Below are 18862 nucleotides of genomic sequence, written 5' to 3'. Positions count from 1 at the left end.
CCACATTACTCCTGCAATTCATTCATGTCAGTGGACCAAACAATTCCCTTCCCTGCACACGAACAACCCCAAACCAAATGACTTCTCCCTGCATGTGCCCATATGACTTTCAATAGAGACTTCTCCAAGGAAATAAGAGGAGAGGGGGACATTTCTCAACTCATCCACATGCAGTAAGTGATGATGCTGCGATGCATCACACATTGATCTGAGGCATTTGGGGGAGCCGAGCGTATTAAGAAGGGAGCGCAGCAGACTAATGGGCCTGACTGGGAGACAAATTGGGCCAGACGTACAGCAACACAGCCCCAGGAAATATGGGGGCTCGCATCACTTTTATTGCTTTAATGCATTTTAGTGTTAACTGAGAAATTGAACCTCAAATTACCTACAATCCATTTGTTTCTTCCCTTTTTGTGTTGTCTCCTGCCCTGCAGAAGGTGTAGTGAGGACATTATAGGTGGCTGCATGCTGAACAAGCAAGTTTCTCTGTTTTCCTTTTGAAATAAGTTACTTATTTAAAATAGTATGCTATATTATTTTGTAAAAAAAAAAAAAGTGGAGAGTCTAAGAAAATCAAGAGAGGCTTTGTTTTATTTCTTTCCAGGTAATATGGTTATAGGGACATTATGTCAAAGGGAAATGGAAAAATGTTACAAATTTAACAATAAAACCACTGCATATTTTTTTAGGTGATTGCATTTACAAGAAAAAATAGAACAATAATGTAAAGTAGCTATAAATCATGTTTTAATTTAGTCTGAGTTCCAGTTAGGGACTGCATGTTTTATTTAGAAGCTAACTGATTTTGTCATTACAATGTGTTACTCTACAAATATTGCAGACAGTGCTAGACTGTATGGTCATGTAATACTCCCATGCTGAGGGGTTTCAAGTAGTTGCACCCCAAGAAATCTTTCATAGGGGTGGCCAGAGGGGGGGCACTGAAAAATTGGGGGGTGGCACATAAAAACCAAAAGCCATCGCTGAATTTCAGGATAATTTTATGCTGTTGCAGTATATAGGCAGATTGGAAATTGTGTCAATATGGAGTACTGAGGAACCACACACTGATATACTACTATTTTACAGCTTATGTTACTAATTATCTGATGTGCATAGACTAATACTGTTACAGTAAACCACAAAGTTCCACAACTATCGTTTTTATGTCTTGTCATGCTGATTCAGCATGTTGAATCAGCATCAGAGACGGTGCAGAAACAGAAGAGAGGAAAGCAAATACATGGCTAAAGTCGAGGGGGAATGAGGTCGAAACAAATTTGTTATATAAGACATGGTTTTTTTTTTCACAATTGAGCTTTTTAGCAGACAAAGTTGTGAAAATGACTGTGCTATTGTTCACTAACGCACTGTGAATATCCTTTGTTCTTTCAACATTGGGTGTGTTGTTTATTAGCTAAATGGCTAACTAGCGTCTTGAATCCGTTCTGTCAGCCTACCGTTTCCCTTTTTGAATGATGAATACACACTACTGCCACCTGCTGGTATGAAGAATTATTTCCTCTCATGCAGGCGCAGAACATACGTGCTTATTGGCCATTAGCTGTTGTCTTTGTGGAGTGTTAGCGTGCAACTTTTTGGCTGAGGCAAAGTTGACACAACGCAACAAATTACCTTTGTCACCACAAGCTTTTAGATGCCAGTTTGGTGTGTCAGGTCACTAATTGTTCTTCAAATAGGCTGGTTGCCTTTTTCTTTAAAAAGACAAATACACAGCTTTAATTTACTTAATTTTACCCATAAAACCCATTTTCAATCAAATATCTCAAGACAAGAGCTCAAGGGACCCATCTGAAAATTGCTATGCTGGTTATTTCTTTGCCAAAATGTAGCCAAACTTTAGCGCCTATTAAGCCCCCTTCCCAAAAAGCTATACCGACATGTGTTTTTACCAATGGATACCTTAGGTTGTCCGGGTTCTCAAGAAACCGCTACCACTGTCTAGCTTAAAAAGTCTGCATGCTACAGCCTCTTGAAGACAGTAATATCTGCCCCCTATTATTTCGCCAGAGAGAAGAAAAGAGAAGAAGAAAATGTTTGAGAGGGGCTAGTAGGGGGGTCAGCAACTGTATCAGGTGAGCCATGGCCCCCTTGACTTCCCCCTCTTGGGGGCAACACTGGTCTCGAGGTGGTGATAATACTGTACATGGGAAATATCTCCTACATCTGTCCAAATGAACCGTGTCCTGTGACAGATAAAGAAGACCTGACCTGTCTCCCTTCATTTCCTGTGGCTGGTCATACAGAAATTCAGAGTCAGACAGACAGTCTGTCTAATTTGCAGATACAGTCTGCCTGTAAAATATTCCCTCTGTTGGACATAGCGACACTTTATGAAGTGAGTTTCATGGGAGCAAAGCTGTTGAAACGGCATGTCAGGATGAGTCCTCTTCATCATTTCTAATTTTCTATATTGTATTTAATTTGGTTGCTAAAGGGAAGGTACAATCTAAGAGCTAAAAGTCACACATAAAATACACACAGTATTTCAACAGTATAGCTTTATGTGTGATGCTCAGCATCCCCCAGAGTTTGGATTAAGTGCAACTGTTTTATGTGACAAGCAACTGGCTTTTCTCTCTGCTATGTGACATGACCTTTCAGAGGTTTTTGAAAGCCAGAAGTGTTGACAATCCTATGCTGAACTGCTCCCCCTATAGGCAGGCAGTATATGAGTAAGCTGCGGGTAGCACAACAACACAGGAGCCTGCAGATTGTTTCCGATGTGGCAGCCTGTAACAGTTAATTTTCTTTAAGATGAAAGCTGTGCAAATGCAAGCTATCAACATTTTAGGCTTTAAATACAATGAGAGAAAGAAGCACACAAAACTTAGACGTGCACATGCGCCACACACCCAACGAGTCAATCAAAAAATAAACAGATGAAATCTACTGAAAATTTCAAGATAGAAAAACTGTCACCGGGATGATTCTCACCACAAAGAAAGCGGGAAAGACAAGTGAAGGGATCTTTTGAAACCTAAGGTAAATAAGAGGAATCAGGCGTTGAACATCCAGGTAATAACTGATGTTATGACTTGGCATTTGCTCTGACATGCATTTGAGACAGGAACATTAAAAGATATCCACCATTTGACAGGTATCACAGTTCCCCCAGGCAAGAAGGATTCTCATTTTGATGAGTGTGTCAGTCACAGTGAAGCCTGTCGACAAGCCAGATCTCAAGCACTGACGTTCAGGAATAACTCTTGCCTCAAAAATTACAAATGGAATATTTGAATAGCTGTGTGAAGGAAGACTGATTATTGTTAAACTACAAAATGTTTAGTTTGGGGTATAGAGGCTTTAGCGTTTCTGAAAATACAAATTTTAGTTTTTCTCACATAACCATTAATGCAACTGAATGTTTTGAATCAGTACACTGTAAAATCTCACAAGTTGATCTTAACAAAATCCAGGAATCCGATTGCCTCGAAAAAGGCAAATAAGCATAACTATTCTTACATTATGTTTATTTTATATCTATTTGTTAGGTTTACTTAAAATTGTGTTGCATTTACTTCATTTTGTGGAGTTAACTTAAAAACAAGTGTAATTAACTAATCTGACTTAATTTAATGGTTACAACTTAACAGTTGTGTTTGCTCGTATTTATGACAGTGATTGCATTTGATAAAGTAAGCACAACAATGACTTATTACTTCGCAGGATTATTTTCACATTAACAAAATGCCATTCTGACCAGTGTTTGTGGTAACAAACGAAATTGTAAAATCAAAACAAATCCATTTGAAAGCCTTCTCTAAAATCTTAAATAAATAAATAAATAAATAAATAAAAAATATTCAGACTAGATCTTTCTCTTTGAGTTTACTTAGGACTCCATGTCATATTGTTTCATCACAAATATCAATACTCAATCAAGCTTCAGCCAATTTGTAAAATAAATAAAACTATTCAGTTAAGTCTGCCTAACATGGTTTACTTTTAAATTGAAGTTGTTATCACTTACAAAGAACAAGTTAAATCACTCGTCATTTTTCAGTTGCAACAACTTCACAAAATTAAGTAACTAGAACTTAAATTAAAGTAAACTTTACAATTATATATGAAATAAACAAATTAAAACTAATAGTTATATATATTTACCTTTAGCAAGGCAATCGGTTTCTTAGATTTTTAAGTCAGCCAGTGAGTTTACAGTTTATTCTGTTCATCAGCTAAATATTGAACATAGTTCTCCACTGGGGAGCTTGTGCCTCATTCTGTGTGATAACAATGCACAAAAAAAAAAGAAAAAAGCACTGATTTGAGACATAACATAAGCCACCGCTTCCAGTGTACATAAGCTCAATACTCAGCAGAGTGCAATTGTACAAATTCCCAAAATGGATCATTCATAATCAACTTCAATGAATTAGTTGTGACTGAAGTTGACAGGGCTGCGGAGAGATGGCGGACGACACAGGGTTTTAAATGCCATGCTCAGCGCCAAGTGTGAATAGTCGCTCTGTATGCATTTTTCACTCCGGCATGTGCCATGTTCAGTATATGACACTCACGCTGATTTACTACCCTCTCCCAGCTAAATAATTTACAGGGATATGGCTCTCTGTGCTTTTAATGGTTGTTGTATAGACCTGCTTGCCTTTAAAATGTTCCACAGGCAAGCAGCCATATGCCTGGATGGATGGGAGACCTCTCAGCGCTGATTAATAAGCTGCTCAGTACTTCACTGCAAACAGGGTGTCATGAAACACTGCATAACCAGGAGCAGCCGAGGCGCAGCTGAATGTGTTGTGTGCTTTGTGTGCATGCGTGAATAGGCCTCAGTCCACGGCTCCACAGGTAATACGAGTGATCTGATGTAGAGCTTATAAAAAATAGATCTGTTTTAAATTTTGATGTGTGATTTAGCCTCAGTGTGCACATGGGAGCCCTATTATGAAATATGAATGGGTTTGTTTTTTTGGCAAATGTTTGTGTTTGTCGGTCTAAATGCTAGTTCAAAGGAACACTCTGTCGGTTCTTTGTGGGAGGCCAATCTATTGGTGTGCAAACAAAGCCGGAGAATATGATTCATTACAATGTCACTCAAACTTCATTTCATGGACGCCGCCAATCAAAAGGCATTGTTCTTTGAAATGTTATTCCCTGTTAGTGTTTAACGTCTCTGGCAGTTCATTGAATTTTCAGCATATTCTTTTGGAGAAGGAGAGTTGATATGCTAACAATTAATCATCCAGGTGTTTACTTAAGAGCACCTGTTGATTAAGCTCTCTGACAACAATTGAGCCACCCTTTCTTTTGATGAATCTGCACTTGTTCAACTCGCAACTGCTGATAGAATTCATTTAAAAGCTCAAAGCATCAAAAAAAGACATATGAAAAACTCAACAATGACTCTTCCCAGAAATTATGACGAGGTTACTCAAGATAATCTACAGTTCTTGCTGTTTCAGTTTCATGTAGGAACTATTTTCTGTTTACTGCACATCCACCAACCATAGCTCTGCACAGAAGGAAGCGCACATCTTCTACCAAACGAGAGGTGCGTGCTCATGACAGTGCGCAACATATTCTGATAGAATAGGTCTAATGGGATCCTACAAAAATGTATGCATAACAGTTCATATTATATGATATGAATTAGTGCCCTACAAATGACTTTATGCCGACTTTGTTTACTCGCGGCAGTGCACTGATCATGTGATTGCAGCCTCTCATATACGTGGGATATATGCAAATTTGGGTGCATTATTTTCGTAGGAAAACTTATGAACAGTGTGTGAGAACAGCCTGCAGGGCAAGATGTAAACATTACTGGCTATTTAGCTAATGTTTCAGTTAACTCAGTGCTGCTAGGTGAGCTAATAGTAGATGCATACTTCCTTTTTGCGTGGTGACACCGTTGGCGGTTGTAGCTCGGTTGACAGAAAATGGTTCCTACACGAAGCTGCTCACAACAAGGTCAGTGGATTATTTTGAGTAACATGATGTCTGGAAAGAGACATTGCTGTTGAGTTTTTCAGATGTATTTCTTTTGGCGCTTTGAGCACCACAAGCTGAGTGCCATCTAGTTCCATTATATTTGAGAGAAGGCAGACATTTCTATGGCCAATATCTCCAACACACAGCAACTCACACCAAAGATTGATAAATAGAACCACAGGTCAAAAAAATGCAAAAACATTTATATTTTTGATAGGGGGTTCAATTGTTCCTTTAAGAATAAGTTCTAATGATTTAGGGGAGGTCTGGTGAAGTTAAATTTGTTTTTTAAATTGTTACAAATGATGTAATGTAAAGGGTTTGACAGCATGATGGCTGCAACATAGAGACAGTTATACAATTTAGTATTAAATCAGTGGCAAAGATTGTATCAAATGGGAGTCAAGGGGATGTAATCTTACTGGCTGCGGTCTTTGGCCTAATGTGTGTCTATGCGGGGCTCTGTGACATGAAAATGTTTGAGAACCACCGCTTCAGACAGTCCAAAACTGCAGGGAGGCAGCCAGCATTTTCCAGTTCAGAGCTCAACACAGCCCAGCATGGTTTCGACAGGTTGAGTGCCTGCATGCTTTCACTCTGAAGCGATGGAACAATATCCCCTTGTTCCTGGCGAAAAGAAAGAGAATCAACGTGACAGCTGTGAACAAATATGAAGATGATGGGGAAGTTAGCCATGTGAGATGCAAAATGCTTTTTTCTTCTTCTTAAATTTTGTGAACTTGGAAGCTATAATTGCTAATTTGATGTGTGAGCTATGTGATACACTGTCTCATGATGAAGTGCTTCACTGTCTGACACGAGTTGGAGACGATCATGCTTGAGGACAAAAACTACTGACTTCTTTTCGGCTATGGAGACAACCAGAAAATCACTTTTAATGAACTGAAATTATCATTAAAACACTCGATTACCCATTTAATCAAATATGATAACAGCAAGCAAACTCTTTAATCCTGTCTATAACATAAAACATCCAGTATTCGTGTATGTTAAGAGTGAATTCCTCCTGTTTTATCGCGCAGGCAGAAAGATCCTGACAATTCACTTCATTTTGTTTTGTTTCTGTACGAGCTATTAATTCTACATTTTCTTCACACTCGACACTCTTCTCACAAACACACGCACAATTCTGCATGTCAGGTTTTAATAAGCACTCACAGGGATATATCTTTCTAGTCCTATCTGTCATGATTACTTTCTAGCTCCTCTACAGATATCTCTTTGACTCTGTTCGGCTGAAATACACATTGAAGGCTGAACGACGCAGAACAACACACACACAGTTGTCCCTGTATTTTTCTCTGGGCTATTTAATGGTTCATCCGTCTCATCTGTTCAGCTAAATGTGCTTGTTGAAAACTATCTGAGCCCGGGCTCCGCCGCAGATTTAATTTCCATACACACTGTATACTGTGAGCTTTTAGCTGTTCTGGTAGCTGAGTCTCTTCGGAGTGAAACTTGGCTCTCGGCCACAAAAAGTCTATCGTTTGAGTATCACATGGTTAGTGGTGTTTCCTACGGCTATATTTATGTACTCTAACTGTATCCCCTTTCATTGAAACCCTAACCAGTGGGTGATTTGTCTCCATAAGAGAGTGCCATTTACAAGCAGCCATGCTGGGGTGGGACCCCAACCAGCGGACTTGTTAATAGCACACATCCACTTCGCACCAGATGCTGTCCAGAACAAACCAACATATACTGAGAGAGATGTCGAAAGCAATTTTCTGTGAACGCTGGACCACAGTGTTAAACTTTAAATGAGTTTTAATGTAACTTGCATGTTTTCTTTCCCCTTTTTTTCATCTGGCGCCATCATACAGGCCATGCCACCATAAATTAGAAAGTAGCTGAGAAGTGCGATAAAATTTTTCATAATTACTTAGTTAAAAGACAAACAAGAGAATTACACCGTGTTAATGCCTTATTGTAAATAAATAATATGACATACAAGTGATAACTGTTTAAAACTTTGTAAATTTAGTGCAGATAAATAATCAGCCAACAAGATCTTTTATCTTTTTCCAAGGTTCAAATCCCTCATGAAATCTAAAATAATCTCAAATAAAATGGTCTATTGATCCTCTGACCAACTTGACCAGCTTGTCTCAGAGTTTTACTCTGCTGTGCCAAGAACATTACATTTTAAGTCCTTTGTGCTTCAGCCAAACACCCTTGGTCTTACAGACATCAGTCCAAGAGAGCTTACTTCACTTTACCTACAGTCAAACGCCCAAAGTATTTTCCTGTCAACTATAAGAAGTCACGGGTGACCTTTTGACCTTATGCTTTTCAATTGTTCTTACTCTATGTTGGTGGGCTATTTCACACTTCTATACCTACTTTTATTAACATATTCATGTTTAACAAATCACTTAATGAATCTTTCACAGTGCTGATTGCTGATATTGAAATCATAATCGTACTGCTTACTCAACCGAATCACCCAAAAAAATGTTTGCAATGTACGTTTCTGCAAACTACTAATATGTTACATTTGCACGTTATGGAGCTGAAATGTTGAAACTGCATGTTTCAAGACTGCTGCGGTTAACGAGTGGTTAGGTTTACGCACAAAAACACTTGGTTACTGTTAGTTAGATCATGCCAGTGTTTATTAATGCCATCACTGTTCCTCTCTCGATTTGAAGATCAATGCTTGTTCTTTTGTTTGATTTAAGTCTGCGGTTATATTCCCTTTTATCATCCTTCCTTTTCTTTTTCTTTTCCTTAATTTGCTGTTTGTTGCATAGTTGTTTGTTTTTTTTTTCATTGTTATGTTTTATAACACTGTGTCTGCTCTGTTTTCCATTTGTTTTATGAATGCTTGTATTGGGACTCCCTCAAAAACGAGATGATGCATCTTAAGGGGCTTATCCTAAAATAATAAATGTATGTTTTGGCTTTAATTAACCAGTTTTGGTATTGCAGTCCCACCTGGAAAAGCAGCGATGTTGGTAAAAAACAACCACTATTAATGGCACTACCCCAGCTTCAAAAACAGCAACAGATTGCCATAAAAACACCCACATTTATGGGGCTGAAAAGTCGCTGGAAACACAGCAATCACAGAACAGTTTTGTTGTTTATTGGTCTCAAGCTATTACAACTTGACACACCATGCACTGTCCCCTCCACTGTTGATGACAAAGTCATTTCAGAAACACTATTATAACAAGTATGAAACGTGTAAATGTAAGCTTTTTGTGGCTGCAGAAACAGACAATGCCAACATTTTCTTCTGGTGACTGCATTGACTTTCTTTGAATTTAAGAGTTTCTTATTACATTTTTTCATGAATATTTTAAACTTTCATATGTTTTTGTTTAATTCATATATGTACAAGCACCCAATTGAAGTTAAAACTGTAGTTTCCTTTGTGGAGTCAATAACAGTAAAGCTCTAATGAATCTCTATCACTGGCTAAGCAGCAACATAAACTGCCTTGCAGTCATGTATACTTCCAGTAACTACATTTGGCTTTGCGATCAGGGTTTCACCTACAGCTGTAATAAATGTTTACATGCAATTTTGGGGCAGCAGGAGTTTACATGACATCTCATGGCAGTTCAGCCTTGAGTCTCTTTACTCCTACCATTTGATTTCTATCATTCTTTCTTTCTGTTTGTCAGATATTGATCCGATTAACGAGGTTTTAGCCTTCGTCCAGTATTAATATGAATTTATGTCATTCTGTGTGAACATGTTTCGTTAACTTCCCCCGCAGTAGATGAGTTCCTGACCCAGTAAGAGATGATATATTTTCTCAAATATGTGAGACACATACTGCAAATTGGAAGCTTTTTAGATTCACAGGGGCCACTGAGGGCAATCTGAGATAGACACTCTACATGCCACTCCTCACTACTTGGATCAATTTTGAAAGTCTCTCTCTCTCTTGATGTAATTGCCCTCCGTTTCATGCAGAAAAGATTTATTGAAAATCAGATCTCAGGTTATGGGCCCTGATGACAGCAAAAGAAAAATGCAGAATTTACTGTCTGCTTTTACAGCCGGATTTCAGGAGTAATTGTTGCGGGACATGACGGTGAGTTAGCAGTTATAAACCTGTCCTCCATATAAATTACCTAATCAGGAGATCCCAGTGGTTATATAAATTGAGCCACTCATTCGTCTTCAATGGCCTGTGTGTGCATATAAAACCACAACGACCATCATATACTTCACAGGAAAGGGGGTAGCCGTTGCTGTTTACAGAGTTAGGGGGAAATGGATGACTTTTTGCATGCTCAATCAACTGTGAAATGTCCATTTAATCATCCCCAGAAACCCCCCTGGTTTATTTGTGCTGCAGCACAGATTTACATTTCCAAACATCCCCCATATTAATCATTACTTCATCACGCCCTCCAACTGACAAGAAGCATAAACCACCTCAGTGTACTGCCCTGTCGACTAATGTGTGTATGTTTCTGTCTACGAGCATGTGTGAATTTGTGTGTATGCGAGCACTTTGAATGTGTGTATGCGGGTGGGTTGGTGTGAGGGAAAAACCTGCCCTTTGATTCACTCACCACTCACTGTGTCCAGCAGAAATATTGAGTTTTAGTGGCATGATTGCATTTTTTTTGGTCCGCTGAGATATTTTTGAAATACAACTTTTCAGGGCCGGGGAAGCCAAATGGGAGTCACTCACATGTACTTTTTCTTCTTGTGAGGAAATCAGAGTGATTGATGTTATTTTTCAGGAAACGGCATCAAAGAAAAAACACATGAAGTGAAAATGTCACATACTATCGTGGTTTTTAAAGGGTGAACTGGCTTTAAAAATAGTGAGCGTTCAGTTTGACTTTTGGGTAAAACACTGAGCTTTAACAAAATGGCTGCAGAAAATGCTGAGGTCAGATTTTAGTTTGTTGCATTTTTTTTACAGCATCCTGGTCTGTCCTCAGCATAAGACATCTTGAGTGATTTACACATACTGTACTGCAGCAGGAGTACCTTGGCAGAGCCCGTCTACCTGCTGCCGTAATGATATTCAGGACGTCTCACCATCAACAATGAATCCTTCATAAAAGAGTGAAGTATGAGTTTATCACCCAGGATGAGAAGCATGTTACATTTGCCACTTTAAACATGATGAATGGGTCACTCAGCCATTTACATTCTCATACATTTTTATGACTCTGCCATGAAGTGAATTTGATCTATTGGTAACAAGATAAATGATGAGCATAAAGCTTTGGCAGTTCTGACTTTAAACAATCTTTCATTTGATGCGTGTCTTTTACTTTTACATGACGCACCGTCTGTCTTCATAACCTTGTGCTCAAACAGTTGAGGAGCAAGAAGAGGAAATGGCAACCTCCCTATTTCCTGACAAAAGTCTTCACATCCAATATTAAGAATTTCACTTAACACCACAAATTTTGTGTGTTAAACATATGTCTGACACGTGATGGGAAACAGGTTGACCTCCAAGGTGCACAAAGGGATGTTTTGTTCAACACGGTCGATGGAGACGTTCAGCCAACCATGGGAGTTTGCCGTGCAGTAGCATGAGAATCAGCTGAAAGCTTCACTTTGCAGTTGCCAGTTTGGAATAATGCTCGTATGTGCGCATTTGGAATTTCAGTAGCACGGAAACAGAGTTGGGTCGCAGGAAATATCCCCTGTCAAAGAGTGATGGAGGACAGTGAATGGAGCTGTCCGGGGGATCAGAGTGATGGAAGAAGACATCCTCTCTGCTCTCTCTCTGCGTCCACGTCCTTCGTCTACTTCTCCCTCCCATTTTTGTTGTACTGCTATTTTACACATGGTGTCGGCTGGTTGGATATAACCATCGGGCACATTTCAACAGAATAATCTGTCTCTGACTGTCACGTAGATGAACTTTTTAGCTGTATGGACGGCAGATTAAAAATGTTGCCGTCAGGGCGCCATGGATGGATCCTTGTGGAGACCTCAGCACCTCTGTGCTTTAATTTGAAAACAGCCTGGACCCATTTAGTCACTGGTGAGCGAGGGCGTTGCAGCGCGGACAGAATGATGTATCACCTGGTCCAGCTAAATGACAATTTTATTTCTCACCTCCACTTTCACTGCGAAATATTACCAGCACACCGTTCTCCCTGGCAACTCCTGATTGAACCCAACGTCCGTCAAGCTAACTAGCAAGTGAGTTTGCCACAAAAACACTGACATCATCCTCTAGATGTGTTGACTGACAATACATGCCAAGAAGCAAAGACAAACACAGCACATTTTGGGGTGCGCACGTGCATTTTGCTGTGAGTTAAGTGCAACTGAACAGTGGCAATCCCAGACTCTGGGGGTCCCTGGGCAACGAAGACCTCTGAGGCCCTCCAACACCATATAGTGTAATTTTCCCTCTTTTTCTTGTTATTTTTTAAATTTCTGGTGATCAGAAGATGTGCTTGTTTTATTGTGCTGATGCTAACACCTCATGTATGTATCACAGTTAAAGGTAGCCAGCTGACTGTTTATGCCGGTGGATGGCACATAGCACAACCGCCAGATACGCACACGGGTAGCAGACTTGAGAACACAGCTGGACTGAACCTGTTGCATGCACATGAAATGTGGAAGGACGGAGTCATGCTGAAACACTGCCAGTAACCGTGCAATATAAAAAGCATGTGGGCACCCATAGGGCAGGAGGGAGGGGTGGTTGATGGGTCCCACAAACAATGGACTTTCATGCAGAAGTCCAGTGTTTGCTTCCTTTGTGAATGTAATGTTTTTTTCTACACTTAACCATGTACCTCCTTCCCCTTAACCTAACCATCAATGCCAGTGTGTGCATTTATTGATGTCCGACATTGGTTGCCATGTGCTGTTGTTACCTAAACATAAGCACTTGTGGTCACCATGTGCATTTGTTGACACCACGGTAGCAGCATACCGTAAAGTAAATAGCAGATGAAGAAGGATACCAAATTCGTAATATGTAGACATGGAAGTCCACTGTCAAAGTGGCAACATGTGATGAGCTGGGATGAGAACGGCAGTTCACTGTATTAAGCCTTTATGGGAGGTTTAAGGGGGGTTTATAGTTGTCATTGAAAAAACTGCCAATATATCGGGGGCACCTTTTCCAAAATTATTTGGTCGGCCCCAGAATTTGCCTGGTTTGCCTCTCCTGGTGCACTCCTGTGGCTGAAGTCATCTTTTGTAAAAGAGGCATGGATAAGACTATTGGGAAGAGAAACAGGAAGTACAACAGACAGCCTTTGTTTGGATATCTACGCTGAGGTCTGTAATTTACACCCTAATGGCCGACGCCATTGCCACTAGAGGCATCGCCGCTCCGAGGGAGAAAAAGAGAGAGAGGGAAAGAGCTCCATCATGGAAAAGGGAGCTCCTGTCTGCTGCAGTGGTCCGGGACAAAGCTGAGAGCTCCCAGACGCCCTGTATGATTAATGACTTATGGCCACGCTGTGTGGAAGCCTGGTAATTAGCTACAGGCTGATTAAAGACAAGTAAACTTCTGCTGATAACCCGATTCTGTTTCTCCCCAGCGCCGACACTGGCATGTGGAAGCTCTTACTGCCAGGGTTGCAAGAAACAGACCAACGTTGAGTATGATGAATGTAGTCTCCAACAGGCGTATACAGGCTCTAATTTAAAACTATTTAGCGTGTGACATATTGGCATTGTGCTCTCTCTGTCTCTCCTCCGTTCATGTTCGCGGTTTGCGACGGCGTCCAAGTTTCAGGGGGCTGTTGTTTTGAGTCTGCGCCTGGCATATTCATGAATAAAGTTTTGTGCTGGCTCCCTCCCTTTTGCTCCCCCCCGGTCTTTTCCCTGTTCATAGATTTTCCTCCAAACATTTGCATTTTCTATAATAGCGAACAAGGAGAGTGGCAGCCTGCCACGAGAGTTCGTCAACTACCAGATTTTTACAGTTCTGGTTGTCCAGAAATTGACAGGAGAGCGAGAGCTGGGCCAGAAAGTGGACAGCATTACACTGGATTTACCTTATGAGACAAAATGTAAGCAGAGTTAGCTTAGGCATGAAAAGGAAGAAAAGGCCTCCAAGAGCTCCACCAGCAGCCAAAACGACCCACGCAACCGTCCAAAGTCTTGTCTCTGTATTTTCATGAGGTGGGACTATTCCCCTAAAGTAAACAGATGGAGCAAAAGAATAATGGATAGCAACATTAAATAAAGCTGATGTCAGTTGTTTTACACTGGAGCTCAGAGAGCCCCGCAGATATTGAAATTAGTACCAGTGTTACTTAATAAATACTGTGCACTGTCATCATGCTTCTCTGATGGGAATATAATGCCATAACAAGATGTTATGCAACAGATGGATCCATTTCTCCTCTGAAAATGTAACAGAGACAGGAGCCAGTTTCACAGTTTGCTTCAACTAATCGTGCAAGCCAGTTTGTCTGTGGCAATTGAAAAATGGGCTTTACTCGAAATGAAATAGAGGACTGTCTGTGTGTGCGCACATGTGCAAGGGTCTCTGGTAGGGAAAGGACAGTGCCACAGGGCAACTGTTGGTGTGCCGAGATGAAATGCCCGGCCACCCAGTTCCCTCCTTTTATCACCCCGCTCATAATTAGGTTGGTTAACATACTGCCGTGTATGCAGTCATATTGACTGGGAACTTAATCATATTAGTATCGAGTTCCCGTCCCTGCTTGCCCCAGGTGACGCTTGTAAGTCCAGAGTTATAGCTCTAACCTATGGGAGGAAATTAGCTGTGGACACAAGTTTGCTCTTGTTCTCCACCCTCTGTGTGAAAATATTTAGCAGGCAGGGCGGGCGACAACACAGTGAGAAATGGAAGGGGAAGCACCGCATTCTGCATAGAGCGCCAGTCTATGAAAAATGCAGGAAGAGCAGAAAGAGGTGCAGCGTGTGTTAGTTTGGCTGGCAGTCCATTAGGCCTGATAGACATTTCACTTACCAAAGTCAAATATAACAGTCTAGCATTCATTAATATGAGGAAGGGTCCGGCGAATCAAACCCACCATCTGGTTAAGACGACAGTATAATCTACAACTCATGATTAGGTCTAAGGAGTGGAATTTCACTTTAATCTTTTTCAGGGCTTGAAATTTCCATCTGCACTGTGCGGCACATCATTTTTCTTCAAGACAAATGTGCTGTTTTTCATGTTCCAAAATTAGATCAGAAGAAAACGATTAATCATGTCATGGCCTGGGAAAGGAAACAAAGATCTGATTTTCCTCTCTTCCCTCTCTCTCTTGCTGCACTCGTGCCCCTCCCCTTTCCTCACCTCTTCCTTTTCTTCCCCTCTAGCCTCCTCTCATCCGCTCTGTAAGACCTCCCTCCTTTCCACCTCCTTTCCTGTATCTCTTATTCTCTACCTTCCCCCTCGCTTTATTTCCACCAGTTTCTGGACAGCATTGCTGGGCCCATATCTTCCTCCCTGTCTTCGTGTGAGACAGACTTATTTTTCTCTTCATCGCTCGGCCCTGACTTCAAAAGAAAAGATACATAGGCTCGATGATTAATACGAAATGGCGACGAGTCTTCAATTAGCATAGCCTTCCCTCGTCTCCCCCGCCCTCCCTATGGTGGCGAACAACAGATGGCTGCATGTTTGTATGTGACACCGCAACCAAATCTAAACCGGGAAGAGTGCAAGTCACCGGGACTGCAAATTAGTGAGGCCACACAACTGTCAGGTGCTGGCCTCCACTGACAGTTGTAGCCCATTACGGGAACATTGATGTTTTCACAGTGTGACAAAAAGGATTCCTTTTTTCCCCCTCCTTACAGAGGACCTGTCTGTCAGCCAGCTCTCAAGTCATAACAAATCACTGGCACTCAGCTGAGGCTGAGCATTGGGAGCGTCAGGGGAAGATAAATGACCTGCAGGCCTTTGAAGTGCTTTGGCAGTTCAGATGGCTCGGCGGCGCTGACAGAGAAATATACACAACAGCGTAACCAATAATGAGAACATTAAACATTCCTGCCTCCTGACAGGCTGACAGGAAAGCCCAGCCTGACATCAATCATCTTCCGAGGCATAACCTTGACAATTAGTCTCCTCTCTGCCTCCAGCTCTCACCCCACGCTCTCCAGACTCCAATACCCAGACTGCACTAGCTGCCAGGCTCAAGGCGGATAGGATGGCGGGGTGAAGATGACAGCGGGAAGGCAGAAAGGAATGAGGGCCACAATCAGTGGACCAAGACAGATTCCCTATCTGTATATGTAGGTGACAGCGGATGTGGGCCCGAACATGTCAGGGCATCAAGTTGGATTTATAGTGTCGTCTTAGCCAGGATGGCGCTGACTACTCTGCCTTCACTTTTCATTCATGTCGTATTCATCGTCTCCTGCCTGTCTGTCTGAGCCATACCAGCTCTTATTTCCACAAACCGTACTAAACTTTGAGAGCATGTAATCAAAGTATATCTGTGGATATACGTACTTTAAAGGCGTACTATGTAGGAATTATTGGTTACTATTTGTAAACACTCACACTTGGCTCCTCCTCCCTACACTGGTTGCATGTACACGTCAAGCTATTGTTGTAGGAATGTTGCATTTGTTGTAAAGAAAAACCTGATATATTAGCTGTCCAACACAAAACAGGTTAACTCCCTCAATGCCCACAAGCAAAAGCAAAGGTGAAAACCAAGAATTGATTAAGTCTCATTTTGGGACAAGCTTTGTCCTCTTTCCGTTTGGATTCAGTATTTTTGCCTCTTTTTTTGCACCGTGTCAGTGGTTTTTGTGGCTTCCTCTTACGTGCGTACTTCTTACGGTCTGGCACTTGCTCACTACTTTTCATAAAGTCATGGCCTCCCCTGTGCGTTGTGCTAAAGAGTGCCCCGAACATAGTAAAATAAGAAGAAAAGAAAATACAGGCAGAAGGAATTATCTTTGCAGACAAGTACAGTGAAACACACTTCAAGTGGGTCATAGGTTAACGTAGTCTCATAAAACGGACCGCACCATGACTAAGTTATGTAACATAAAGTTACATAGGTTTGGTTTAGGAGAAGAAACAAAGTGACAATATGGGTTGCAGCATTATACCAGTTTTAAGGTATACCGTGATGTGAAAGTTGACTATTATGATACCATGTGCATCTGCTTATCTATGATATTGAAAAAAACAAAACAAACAAAACAAACAAACTGGACAAGGAATCTCACCTTCATTTAAGTTATTTTAATTTTAATTATAGTGATAAAACATTTATTCAACCAAAACGTCTGTTTTCATTACTTTGACTGTCATTCTGGCTGATAATAATAATAATAATAATTCTGTAATACCGTGAAACTGTGAATGTGTGATATTTTCTAAGATGGTTATCGTACTGTGAAAATCTCATACCGTTGTATATATCTGGTGTACCTTAAAATAACAAAAAGTTCACTTAGTTTTATATGGTCCCAAACACCGGTCTCCTGGGGGGAAGTCCTGCATAGTTTTACCCATCCACCACCCCAAAGTGCCTCCGTATTTGGGCTTCCAGCCTTTACAGTCACATGATCACAGCCTTCCTGATTACGAAGGTTACACACAAATTACTGACTCATGATAACGTGTTAAATAGGAATTTTGGTGCAATATACCAACAGAGCATGAGAACAGCCGCCAGTGGTGATGACTGAGAGGGATTACTTTTGTATGAGTCTATACATTGCAGATTTGTTTTTATAAAAAACAAAGTGTACCCTTTAGGTCAGAATTTCATAGTGTAGAGTCACTAAACATATTTTGCATGTTTTTTTTGGTGACTACAAATTGTATCTTTTCCATCATTTCCGAGCTAATCATACACTGAGAATATTTCTATTGCTTTTCAATACAATTAGTGAACAGAAATCAAATAAACACAATCGTGGGAAATGTATTTTTATTTCTCAATTTTTCATATTTAACTAAATTGTCTTAGAATTAAATATATTCTGAAGTATTTTGTCTTCATTAGTTTTGAGGTAAGATTACCTGCAAATATTTGATTTTGTTATCCAAATAAGTATATCAAATGTGACAAGGAAACTATAATACATTTCAGAGCTGAGTGGCACAATCTAAACATGAATGTCTCTCAATAATAGGTACTGAAACAGCAGGAACAGCCAGAGTCCCCCAGCCGTGCCGTTACTGCACACAGTATTTCACTTGTGTTTCCTCCATTAGCCATCCGCATGTAAATCAACACAGACAAGCTGACCCCCAAAATGTTTATGTTCTCCAGTTTCCAGCACTTGCGCACTGCTCTGGCCGAACATTTTGTTGCCGCACTAGAAGAGATGATTTATGTGGAATGAAGACATTTCCCCTTTGACTAGCACATTTGCGAAAAGGTATGTCAAGGATGTGAGGTGCCTGGTACAGGCAACCTTTCAAGAGAGTATTTTTTACCCGCTTATTGGAAGAGCAATAAATATCTGGGCGACAGGGCCTTCTCATGGTTACAAAGCTTACCTGCAACTGAGCTGGATAATTAGCAGGCCCTGAAGATGATGTATGACTTTCATTACCCTTTGGGACGGGGCAAACTAAATGAGGACACAGCTAATTGCCGTGCAAAGCAGTCTGGCATGATGGGGAAAAATGCAGTCCCTGCCTCTCTCTCTCAGTCCCTCTCTCTCGCTCTCTTTGCTCTGTTGAAAAAGGAGGCCCTGTTGCGGTTGTGGGGCTGTGATCTCCCTCTCCTCCCTACCTCGCTGCCCGCAGGAGTTCACCGACTGTCCATAAATCAGGAGCTGCTTACAGCTGAAACTACCCTGAGTCATCAACATGCAATAAGCTGAGTGACAGATTCCACCCTGACTACATTACACTCGCAGTTCAAACAGTCTTGTTCTCTACTCTGCTTTCTTTTCCCTCTCACCTTAACTCCGTCTTTCCCTGTCTGTCTGCCACATCTTG

The sequence above is a fragment of the Plectropomus leopardus genome, chromosome 13 (assembly GCF_026936395.1).
Source record: "Plectropomus leopardus strain MGB_pleo_1.0 chromosome 13, ASM2693639v1, whole genome shotgun sequence".
Classification (NCBI taxonomy): domain Eukaryota; kingdom Metazoa; phylum Chordata; class Actinopteri; order Perciformes; family Serranidae; genus Plectropomus; species Plectropomus leopardus.
Note: the sequence above shows the minus strand (reverse complement) of the source record.